Consider the following 12808-nt stretch of genomic DNA (forward strand, 5'->3'; position numbering starts at 1 on the left):
GTCAAAAGCTTTTGACACAGTCAACCACGGCACGCTACTCCAAGACATAGAATGATCACACCTTCCCGCTTGTCTAAAAAGATGGACCGCTAATTATCTGAGTGGTTGGCAGGCGTCGGTTGAATTTAGGAACGACATTTCTAAATATGTATGGATAAAATGTAGACCAAAGTTTGCAGACGTTTGTGTTCGCAACATTGATTTCAATAGCCTAATACTGTTTTCACACAGAAACTTAATGATCTCATTTCATCTTCTAATGAAATCGTAAATTTTTTGCTTTCACACAGAAGTAACTGCTCGATTAGTATGAAGGATGAGACAGACAATCATGACGGAACGATACAAGGTGGGAGCATGGTGACATACCTACAAACAAAAAAAATTCCATGTACTTGTAAATTCGATGGACAAATGTCAAAATCGTACTGCGCCGGTAGTTGATGTATCAAATCAAATAAAAAGGTTATAATCAGCTGTTCGATGCGGCCACCTTGTATCGTTCCGCCATGCAGACAATAACATTTACTTTGACAAATGACATTTTTAAGCACTGAACACACCAAAAACTAAGAAGCGGAAACGGAAGCGGAACGCTGCGAACAGAGTTGCATTGTGCTTTTGACTTCATTAGGCATTCGATTAGCTACTAATGAAATAATAATAGATTCGAATTTTGTAGGGAAGATTGAGCTCAATAAGCGTCTTAATGTAGAAAATTGCCTTTATTATTCAATAAGCCGTCTGTGTGAAAATAGTATTAGTTAAATCAAAACGATATTTTAGAATGAAAGTCGACCGATTTAAGTTGAAAGATGTTAACGGCACCTTTTTTCGGCATTCTGCTTTCATTAGCAACTTGAGGACAATTTGAAAACATGTTCGCCTTGGGTAATTTTATTTTTTCATTATTAATTTCTTGAAAAAAAAATATATGCAAAGTAGGCATATAAATTTATTATATAACATTTCTTTTAGTGTTTTGTTTTAATAACATGGTGAATTGGCGACTAAACACCAGATTCAAGGGGCTGTGTAGCGCAACCCTTCATGTTGCCAGCGCAATATATAGCTTCTCCAAACCCAATTGTCAACCTCACCTATCCGCGGCGAATCCTGTTTCACTAACAGACGAGGCTCTGGCGGACCCAAGCTCCTCATGGAACTTGGGAGTGGGGAGGGAGGGATGGCCTGAAGGTTTAATGTGGCCACATAAATCGTTCCCGAGATGGTCGGGCGGGCTAGCACTTTAATGGTGCTGTGTTACCGGAGCGTACCGGATCTTTATCCGGCAAAGGACCATCACATCGATAGCACTCCCCAAAGCCTTCGGGGAGCAACCTTATCGCTACATAAACAACAACAACAACAGTAGAAAATATATTGTCGCGCCGGACGCCGCCGCCGCCGCCGTGCCCATATTTTTGACATTCGGCGACGGCGTGCGAAAAACGACCACAATCGGCGGCGGCGGCGGTGTTTATCGGCGGCGTATATCTCTACTAGCCGCAGCACAAACAAGCGATTTATTAGGGGAAAGAGTGGAAGCTTGCACAGGCAAAGTTGCTTTGGCAAACAAACTGTGATGAGGCAGGCTTTAGACTTGAATAACAACAATAAATCACAAAATTTACCAAGTTTTTTTAATGGCTACACAATTTTCCTGTGCTGAGTTGCAACAACCTTTGAAGCTCACGGTGCCAATGCCATTTCTGTTGTTGTTACAACATTTCAATATCATTGCCATTTAAGGCTCCGCTAACCCATCCCATCCGCCAACAATTGTTGTGGCCGCAACAAGTGCGCTGTTTATGCCACACAACGTCTTTCGTTTTTATGTTTTCGCGTTTGTTTTTTACTTTCTTTTGCTTTTCTTTGCAACATTTACGTATTCCCTGGTGCAGCAGTTGTTGTTGTGCCTCCTGCTCATGTCCTCTTTGTTGCAGCAACACACAAAAATGTTGCTACCAATTTACGTGCAATTTTGCATGTGTGGCATGTGTGTGGCAAATCTAACATGTTGCTGCCACAAGCGCGCTGTGCACTCACACAAACGCGCAAACTTAATAAAAATAGCGTAAGTGTTCAGGTAGTAGTAACGCATGACAACAAACAAAATATATAAAAATCTATTTATTTTATTTATTAAATAAATTGCACACTTTGTACTCGCATTTGCCTCGTTTGTTGTGCGCGTTCAGCTTATTGCCAGCGAGCAGCGTCGGCAGCCTTGGCACGCAGCACATGAAATGCCATTTATCTATAAGATATGCATTTGTAATTGTTGTTGTTGTTGCCATCGCCGTTGTGGGTCGTTATAATAATCAGTGGCGTTGTTGTTCTTTTTGTTTTAGTCATTAACCATTAAAATTGCTTACAGCGTTGACTAATGTGCTGCCTCATATTTGGCACATCGCCGCCGTCAGCCGTTGCAATTGCGTTTGCTTTCATTGTTGTTGTTGCTGTTATAGCTGAAAATAGTTGGCAATGTGATTTTCTCATTTATAGCATATTGAAGGCTGCTGAGGCGTGAATGGTTGGCAATTTTCGATTTGTGAAAATCGTCAATTTATTTAAATTTTTGTTTTTTCGATTTGTTGTTGTTTTCGCTATTCAATTTAGCCTAATGTTACAATGAATTTGGCTGCCCGCTAGCGTTTTGTGGCGAGTTTGTAGGTGTTTATTTCGATTTATTAGTATTTATGTGTTTCTCTTTAACGTTTTATGCCAAACTAAATGAATTGCTATTTTGGCAAGTTAAGTGCAAATGAGTTTAAAGATAAATGGCCACTGAATCTTATTATGTTGTTGTTGTTGTCCATTTGAGGTAACGATTCGCCGATTTGCGTGGTGGGAAACAAAGCGTTTGTAGGCCATTAAATATTACAAAAGTAGTATAATTTTTTCGTAAATTAATTTATATTTAGTAATGAATGATTTATATGATTGCTTAACAAAAGCTTGAAAAGCTTCAAAAGCTCTAATATTAGTTAGAAGAGGTTTCACTCACAAAATATTACTATAAGGTAGTAAATGCGAAATGGAAGCTTTTCGCGTATGGGATTTAAAAGCTTTTTAAAGCTTTTCTAAGAAAGAAACTTAATCAAACATTGTTCAAGACATCTTAACTGAGTTAACTAAAATTGGACCCAAAAAGCATTCCCACTTAAACAGCTTTTTATTTAAATCTGCGATTATAAGCTTTAGGGTTCTACAAAACCTAATGTTTCTTTTAGTGGAAAATAGCTGTTTAAATATTTAGTTGACATCATCCGCTCAACCGCTTATTTATTACTTAAAAGCTGAGTTTTGTTCACACACCATATTATAATTTGTTTGGAGCTTTTTAATAAGCTTTGAACTATGAGCTTTTAAATTTCTTCAAAATCTGATGATTTTTATCGGTGACTAAAAGCTGTTTATACCATTAAAAGCTAAGTTTTGTTCACAAACGATATTATTTGTTTGGAGATTTTTTTAAGTTCTCGACCATGAGGGCTTAAAGTTCAAAAAATCCTGATGATTTTTACTGTAACGAAAAGATGCTTCGAACATTATTTGTTCACAATCTGCAGCTTAGCGTTTGTTTAAAAGCATGAAGCTTTTTCAAAATTTTGGAGTTTTTTTATAAGAGTGGAGCTTTTTCATAACAAACATAAAACATGCTCTGTTTTAATGTAAATTTGCAACTTTTCAAATAAATATGTTTACTAACTACGAACTAGTGATAAATAAATAAATAAATACTTGGCGTGATTTACCTCCGAGGAGATTTAGGCGTAATTTTTCTTCCAATCGCGTTGCTTCTTTTTTACTTTTTCATTAAAATGGGTAGGAAGGGACCTTCATTTTTTATGCCTACTCCGAACGCCAGCTGCAAGGGCGCTAAATTTTCATGGATAAGTTTTTCATGGCAGAAATACACTCGGAGTGTTACCAACCACTGCTGAGGGGCGTTCCTGCTTAGGATTTGAACAAATTTGTTTCTAAATTTTGCCCTGGACTTGAATCCAGGACCCTCGGTGTGATGGCTTTTGAGCTTTTTAAGACATTAAAAACTTGTTTTTTTTTTTACGTGAGGAAGGAATTCAATGTAAAAATATCTATCCTGATGGTTTGAGCTTTCTATTATTTTACTTGAGCTTTCATTATGTATGAAAGCTCACATCCTGAATTATAAAAATACTTAGAATCCTATTGACTTAAAAACTCTCGAACAAACTCCTGGGTACACCAAGGACATATGCTGACTATGTGATGTCCTTACGGGTCCGCCACTTCAACTTAAACTAACATTTAGAGACTATAGCAGTAATCATATACTAAATGTTAACAAAAAATATTCGAAGAGAGAAGCTTTGGCTTTTTGAATGTTTTTTTGGTCTTGTTCTTCTTTTTCTTGCAACAATTTTAGGTACGAGGTATACAAATTTAGGGAGTTAATAGAATATAGAAATTTAGAAAAGGAAGAATAATAGGAAACAAAAGAGGAGGAACAGTAAACAGAAGTCTGTGCAGTTGAGAATCATAAAATTGCCATTTGTCGTGGCGATACTATCGAACTGAAAACTGATCCATCAAAAACAAATTGCGAACGGCCACTTTTTTGAGTAAGCGTACAAGAGCCTTGGTGAGGCGTGTCCGTTGAGCTTTTAGTGTGCAGCTTAATTAGCAAATCAAGCAATTAAGGCGTAAACATCACACCTGACAAGTAGGTGGGGGGGTATTAATTGTACGACACTCAACCAAAAGTTGTTGAAAAGTATAAAATTAATTAATAAATGAAAAAAATACAACAGAATTTTACAACAAAAAAGAAGAGCTTAAAATAAAGATTAGCATAAATATGAGAATATGAACAACAAATAGATAATAAACGTATAAAAATCAGTGTTTAACAACTTGTAAATTGACACCAGATACAAGCGATAAAAAACGGCAGATGATCCAACGTAGATGAGCATTAAAGCAATAAAAAACCAAAATTACAGCAGCAACAATGGGCAAACAACGATAGTTAAGATAAATCCAAAAGGGAAGCAATCAAATCAAGAGGCTAACGAAGTTAACTGTGGAATAGAATAAACCGGAATCATGCAAAAATGATACGGCGTTGAGTGTACTGAAGCGGCGATCGTAAAGTTCAATGAAACCGCAGCAGATTTTTACAAGCAAAAAAAATTGAAATCTGGTTTTCAGTGATTTTTTAAACTTTGATTTGCTATGATCTAAGAAATATCAGCTAAGCGCGTTGTTAGGGAGAGCGGTGGAATAGCGTGATCAAGGTGAGCGCGTGTCGCTTATTTATAGCGTGTAAAATGTCTAATTGCTTTCAGGCGGCAGTGAGTTGACGGTTAGCTTGATGTGAGCAAAGAAGTGGGTTTTCACAGTTTTTTTTTTGTGATTTTGAGTGTTGTCTCTATCTAGGAAGCTTACACCATATTTATAAAATGTGTAGAGATTTCATGCGTGTATACAAGGGACATGTGAAATTAAGCGTCGATCTTGCCAAAGTTTGACCCAGCGAATACGAAATATACGATAATTTCCACTTCAAGACTCTTAATAACATAAAGGGAAGCAGAAAAAAAATATGAAGTTGATCGGAAAGTATGGAAAACCCAACAGTAGCTTTTAATAATCGCTTTTGTAGCTATGAAACTTTGAAAGCTTCTTTACCGTTAACTGTTAAGTATGTTGACGGCATCTGTCAATCAATTACACAATCGAATTTCCATTTTAACGCTTTCGTTGTAAAAATATTGTCATATTTAAAAGTTGCAGCATGCCGGGGCATATCGCATTACTGCCCCAAACGGAAATTGCACATTGATAAGCAAGTAATTGCTGGCTTAAGTGGAACGAGTAAAGGGAGCTGTAAAGATGCAGGAGCTACTCATGGGAACTTCCAACTAAAAAAAAAATCAGTAAAAAGTGTTTTATGATGAAAACTTTGCAAAGCATGAATGATCAATGGAATTAATGACCTTCGAATGTTGGTATGGAACGTGCGAAAATCCAAAAGAGCTAAGCAGCGAGAGCGCTAAAGCATAGTTAAGGTAGCCGCGGTAAGATGAGGATAAAGTAGCCAGATGCCTGTTGCATAAAGGGGGAAGTCAATGTTAAATTGGTGAAAAAGAATGGTAAATGAGTCCGTGAGGTATGAGTTAATTAAAGGAAATGAATTAAAAAATAACAGAAAAACTGTTGAATGATAGCGCGCTGAAGCTATGAATGGACAAGGCTATGAATAAAAGGCTAGGTAAGTTTATCTGTATGTGAATAAGCAGGGTGTCAGGAGACGAGGAAGTTGGTTTTATTTAATTTATAAGTAATTGCCTCCATAAAAATTTTGGGAACAGAAAATTGAGTTGATTGATGAGATGCCCACCTATGGACGACTACATGTACATAATGAATTTGCGGAGCCTTAGCAGGAACTTAGGCCACATCTAAGGTCACGACAGTTGCGAAATTTTTGTGTTTCACGGCGAAAAACACAAAATCGTGGTCGTATGAAATATTAGTACACCCCGAAGAAGTTAAAGCGATGAACCGTTGAAGTAGTTAAAGATCAGATATTAATATATTGCATCCTCTTAGCAATGTGAACTTATCCCCTGACGGCTCTCAACGTTTCCAATCCGGACCAAAACTTATATGTGTTATATATAACCTTATTATTAAGGTTTAAGTTGGTGCGACCAGAAAACATCGTTTATTTGTTTGCGAAGAACCATCCTCATAGAAACACCTTGCGATATATCTTACTAGGGCTGGGGATATTGTTTGCCAAATATTCTAGAGGGCTGTTCGTGAAAATTCTTGACCTTAGGAGAAACAGGCAAACGAGGCACGCTACAAGTGAAGTACGCGAGTAATTTAATGGTGAAGTACTACGTACACAGTAGTGTTGTAGATAAAGAACTATATTGGATTTATTTATTCAACAATTCAGCGATTGAAGCTATGACAGAAGGTGCATAAAAATCACTTCGCTACAATATCTTAAAGTCCGTTTCGATGCCTGTTCTTCGAAATATTTTAAGGCATAGTTGTATGACCGAACACATTTCTTGGGCGAGTTTGTATTGCTGGGCCATATATTAAAAATACAGCACACCCTAATGTAGATTAGCAGTAAAACTTCAGTAATAAATTGTTTAAAGTACATATATCATTATAGCATCTCAACATATAAGCTAATTATTATGCAACAACCTATTAACCGCCCATTTTCATAACCAAACCTCTTGTTCTTTACGACTGACTTTAAAATTATTGCTTGGTTTTTAAAAGTAAACTTTTTACATAATTTAACTGCTCCATTGCTCTTGATCTATTGCTTTGAACTCGTCTGGGTTAATATTTATATAATTAATTTACATATATCCACAAGCCAACAACAAAAAAGAGTAATCTTTAAAAGAAAATTATAGTGCGGCTTTAGTTGGTTTGGAAAAATGTAAAAAAAAAGCGACAAATATTTATGCGCAGCAAAAAGGTGAAAAACAAAACCGACACCTGAACTCTCCGCACTTGACATACACGTTTGAACCTCAAAGCCAACAGAGTTTCTATTGCAAAGTAATTATAAGCTAGTTAGTATTTAGTTTTTAAAGAATTTGTATACTTTAAACGGAAAATTGAAATATAAAAACAAAGTTAAACAGCAACAAAAAATGCAGGAAATGGTAGTCGCTTTTTCATTTGCGCCTTTTGAGGGCATTCTTCAGCTGAGGGCAGTAACACACAAATATTTTTGTAATCTCCCAACACAGGCTCTTACGTTAGAAAATTTGAATGTAGGCACGTTAGATAACTATTGTAATCTCGACTCGAGAAATTTATTAGAAAACTACCCTAGTAATCGGATTGAGAATAAAACACAGAGAACTATCGCAAATTCAATTCACATTAGGATCCCATAAGAGAAATACACCAGAGTTCGATTGGAGAACTATAATTTTCTCGGTTTTATAATTAGGAGTCATTGTGTGTGAGTACGCTATGTTTCTCAAGTTGTCCTCTAACATTAGAGATTCGGGAACAGGGGCAGTTATCTAATCCTCCTGTAATCTTTATGTCAGCTCAGTGTTTGTTGGGCTACAACACGCAACAAAGCTGGAGTGCGAACTTACAAATTAATTTCTCACACCCCATAGTACTGACTTGTTTTGATTTTTTTTATATATTTGAATGTAAAAAAAAATAGATTAATGTCTATGTAATATTGTGAATAATTTGTAAGCATTGTGTACACATATAGTTAGGCATAACGCGCTTCCATTAGCTTAAAAAGTTATAAAAATAACGATAAAAAATGGATGTGGCGGCAAATAAATCATATTTTGCATTAATGCTGTTGACACCAACTAATTAATTAAGCGTTGGACCAGCGCTAAGTGTGAATGGCGCGCTTTGGGATTGTAGAGTTGCGAAAAATATGGAGCTGAATTGCGCTAAATTAGTTTAAATTTTGCGGAATGTTAATTCTAAAGTCTTTCAAAGAGAAAGCACTTAAACTATGGTCAGCTGAATTAGTAAAAGACGAGCTGAAAGTTGAGTTTTAAGAAAGGCTGAAGAATGCCAAACTAAAAGGGGTTTTAAAAGCAAATGCACATTTTCAATTAGATTTTATAAAAGTCGTATAAACGAGGTAAAACATATCTGAAGAGCGCTGAATACGTTTAAATGAAGCTGAATTACGTTTAAAAAAGCTAACTTTGCCAACTGATGACATTAATGCTGAGCTAAATGAAATTCGTTCAGCTGAATTGCTGAATTTGAGATGCCAAATCAATGAAACTGAAAAGCAAGATCAAATAAAGCTGAAAAGCAAGCATTTGTTGCGCTGTATTGTACTAAATTGAGCTGAGTATAGGCTAAAGCAGAACGAATGACTTTAATTATGAACATATTGTAGCTCAATTAAAGAATTGTCATAAATTACTCTCCTGGACATAAAATAAACCGCGAAAATTGATTGGCCTAATTGCTTTTTTTTTTTGGTATAATGATGAAAAAATGATTTTTACTAAACTTAATTACACTGAATTGCGCAGAATAGCCTCTTAGCATTCGTAAGCTGAGCTACCATTTTAAATTACTTTGAGTGAGTGCTGCTTTCTTGTGCTGAATTGAATTAAATTTAGCTGAATAGATCCTAGAGCAAAACGGCTGCCTTCAGTTATATAGATTTTATTTAAGTACAGTAGCGGTCTTCTCAACTTCTCCTTTTTTAGGATACAAAGTTATTATTAAAACCGAAATTGGTAAATTAATTGTTAAAGAATAAAGCAAAGTTTTAAAGGCGCTTTTTTGCGCTGAATTGCTTTAAAATGAGCTGAATAAAGCTCAAAGTTGCAAGAATGCAACCACTAGCATTTCCACAAAATCCCACTTATATTTGTCTGTTTTAGGATATAAAGAGATCAGATTATGTTTGCTGGAGCCCTTGGCTTAACACTCGAATAACTTTCAAGGTACTCAGTAGCTCTTCACTCAGCTATCGCGCAAATTACACATTTGAATAACCACTCCACGGCACCAAACGGAACACTCCATTAAAGTGAGCTTGAATTACCAAACTTGTGTACAAGTTCTGTCAGAACAAAGCGCATTTATTCATTTTATCTATAAAAAAAGCTTAAGAAACTGTTAGTATAAGGTGCAAAAAGTCTGCAAAGAATTCGAAGTCGACACAAATTAGCCAGATAGCGGTGACAGGTAACCGGTTCAATAAATAAAAATAATTAGCATAGTTTGTCAAGCATTGTTAGGAGAAAGATAACCACAACAAGTTAGCAGAAATGTGCAAAGAAGCACATCACCAAGAAGTGTAGGTAAAGAGAGGTGTTGGATTAGCAATAGACTCAGTAGCAAAGTACTCACATTGGCAATAAATTTAATTCAGAAATCGCCCACTGCAACAAACAAAGAACATTGCAAGGAAATTCTTTTGCTAATTTCAGTTTTAATTTCACGCATAAAAATGAAGAAAATATGCACATAGAAGCAGAAAGTTTTTGTTTTTCAAAGGGAGTGAAGAGTAAGGAGTGCGATGCAGCTTGAAGCGTTCAATTGGGTATACATTTTAAATGCTTTTCCGCTTGAATGGTGTTGCAAGTAGCAGCAGTTTGTTATTTTTTGCAAGACACATATAAATATAGTGAGTTGCGCGGCCAATAAAGGATAAATAAAATCTTGGCGCAAAATCAATATAATTAAAAAAGTATTCTGCCATTACTTCGTACAAGTGTAGCCTACTTATAGGCGCAGTTGGGGATTTTTTTTTTGCTGCGGAAGACATGCCTTCAACGCTTTTAGCGATGCTTGCCACAGATATTGATGTTGCAGCAAAACTTACCCTGCTATTTTGTGTAAACACACTCCTCCTGCTGCTGCTGCTTAGTCATGCAGCGCAATCGCATTGTACAACATTTAATTTTAGTTGTTGCACATGCCAATTTCGTTCACTTTGGATTTGTAAAAGATGTGGAATTCCATGAAAAACATTGAAATGGGGCGTTGCTATGCGCGCATCTATACTTGTGAGAGCAAACAATGCGCATTTTTGTGTGTGTTTTATTGTTGTTGTTATTTAAGATGCTTATTGCCACCATTAATGCGGAGCAACAGCAGCAACAGCAACAACAACAACATTTCAAGTAGTTGAAAACGCAAGGTAAACAAACACGTACACACACACAAATGTAGAGAACGATTAAGGCGCTTTAGTCAGCTTTATATGTATGTGTGTGTGTGTTTGTTTGTGCAAAACTACCTTAGCTTACATTGTTACGTTTTGTGATGCGCTAATGCGATAATTTTTATGCAAAATGCAAGCCATACATACATACATACTTCAATATGTGAGCTTACAAATCGGCAACACGCTTTTACGTGTCAGCTGCAGCATTCGAACCGGCGCAATTTTTATTTTAATTTATTCCTTTTTTTTTGCAACAAAAACAAATAAAAATCGTATCGAGCGCCAGTAATTGCTGCTCAACTCACACAATCGACTATTTTCAATTTATATCTGTTATTTATCCATATTTAATGCCATTGTTGCTTTTAATTGTTATCTACATTTTTATAATCAGTATTTTCCTTTTTAACGATCACTTGGTTACACAATGTTGTTAATTGTATGTACATGTATATTTGTATGTTTGTGTCTGTGTGTGTGTGTGTGCGTGTGTGTGTGTGTGTGTGTGTATGGCCGCTATATATCAACGCTGCGCCTCTATATCTACTAGGAGCTCAGCTGCTTTTGTTGCTTCTGCTGTCATTCGATATGCAATTAATTGCATAGGAAATCACAGTTCAATTGAATTTCCTTTTTTCTTACAATTTCATTGCATTTTTTATGCTTCTTCTTCTTACTTTTTATCTTTTTAATGTTTTCTTAGTCATTTAAAAGGCTGAGAATAATTGGTTTCAAGTCATTGTCTCAGGGTCATTTGTGGCACTCACCTTTTGTTCCTGTTATTACTTGATTGCTAACTGCAGTGGCTATTGTTGTAGTCGTTGTTTGTGTACAAAATGAGCACCGGGCATTAACTGCAGTGGCCTAGCGAATGCATTTTGAATTAATAGCTGCAAAAGATTGGGGAAAAGATGAGTCTAACATTTTTCAAGTTTATTTAAGTATTTATGTTTTTTTTTATTTTCAATTTGTTGCACTACTAGATTATGGCGATATCGATAACTTTTCGACAAATAATTGCTAGTTTTTCATTAATAAATCGATATAGTTTCGACAACATTTTCGATAACCAATCGATAACTTTCCAATAGTTTTTTGATAACAACTCGATATCCTTTCGACAAAAAATTTTCATAAATAAATCGATAAAATGTCGATAACATTTTCGATAGAAAATCGATAACTTTTCAATAATTTTTATATAAAAACTCGATATCCTTTCGCTAACATTTTTTTAACTTTTCACTACTTAATCGGAAACATTTCGATAACCAATCGATAACTCGTCGAAAAAAATCGGTAACTCATTGTAGCCCTTTATAACGCTTTGATAACAAATCGATTACTCCTCGATAACACGCCTATATCAGACCGATAACTCATCTATAAAAAATTAATAGCACGCCCATGACCCGTCTATAAAAACCGGTAACTTATATATAACAAATCATCCGGTTTCCTTTCCTTTTCTTAACTTTACTTCCATTGCCACGCTTTGTCTTAGTTTGCGGTCTGTTTTCGTTCATATCAACACTACCACGATCATTGTTTCCACTTACGTTTACTTGCTGTGTTCCCTCGTACAGCATTCCAATCTCACACACCACGTCTACACTTACATTCGATTTTCCCTACGCTTACGTTTACACTTACCATCCCCCCTATCGTGAGCAATGATGTTTACACATCAAACACATTCCTTGACCCACACACTGCACTTATGAAGTCTTTTAACCCGCCAAATGACCTTTCAACACCATTAAACATTGTCTTCATTAAAATATTTATCAAGCTTTTCAATGCGCTTAATATGCCATTTATGAAGTTGCTTAACCCGTTAGTGACCCTGCACACTGCTACTGCATACATCTTACCAAATGACAATGATGTAGCAAACCAACAAACAATAAACACAAATGTAGTAAGTGTAGTGTAAAAAAAAAAGAATGACCGAGCGCCAACAACAGCAGCAACCACAAAAACCACAGAAACAACAGCACTAACAATACCAACAAGTTTCAGTGTTGCAGTGGCGCGTGCGTACATTATCGCTTGCCACAAATTGTGCATGCAATATAAGCTGATAGTCAGCAA

General features: G+C 35.9%; 1 protein-coding gene across 18 annotated transcripts in view; it reads right to left on the bottom strand.

The window, feature by feature from the left end:
- Window positions 1-12808, bottom strand: part of boi (brother of ihog) — a 158478-nt gene that overhangs the window by 35623 nt on the left and 110047 nt on the right. For 15 of the 18 annotated variants that reach the window (XM_067779528.1, XM_067779525.1, XM_067779523.1 and 12 more), the window contains one exon: window positions 11482-11604. The exons of the other annotated variants lie outside the window; for them this stretch is intronic. The gene's annotated coding sequence lies outside the window, so the exon portion shown is untranslated. The remainder of the gene's footprint in view (window positions 1-11481; window positions 11605-12808) is intronic. 18 annotated transcript variants of the gene reach the window in all.

This window comes from Eurosta solidaginis, chromosome 4, assembly GCF_040869045.1.
Source record: "Eurosta solidaginis isolate ZX-2024a chromosome 4, ASM4086904v1, whole genome shotgun sequence".
Lineage (NCBI taxonomy): Eukaryota > Metazoa > Arthropoda > Insecta > Diptera > Tephritidae > Eurosta > Eurosta solidaginis.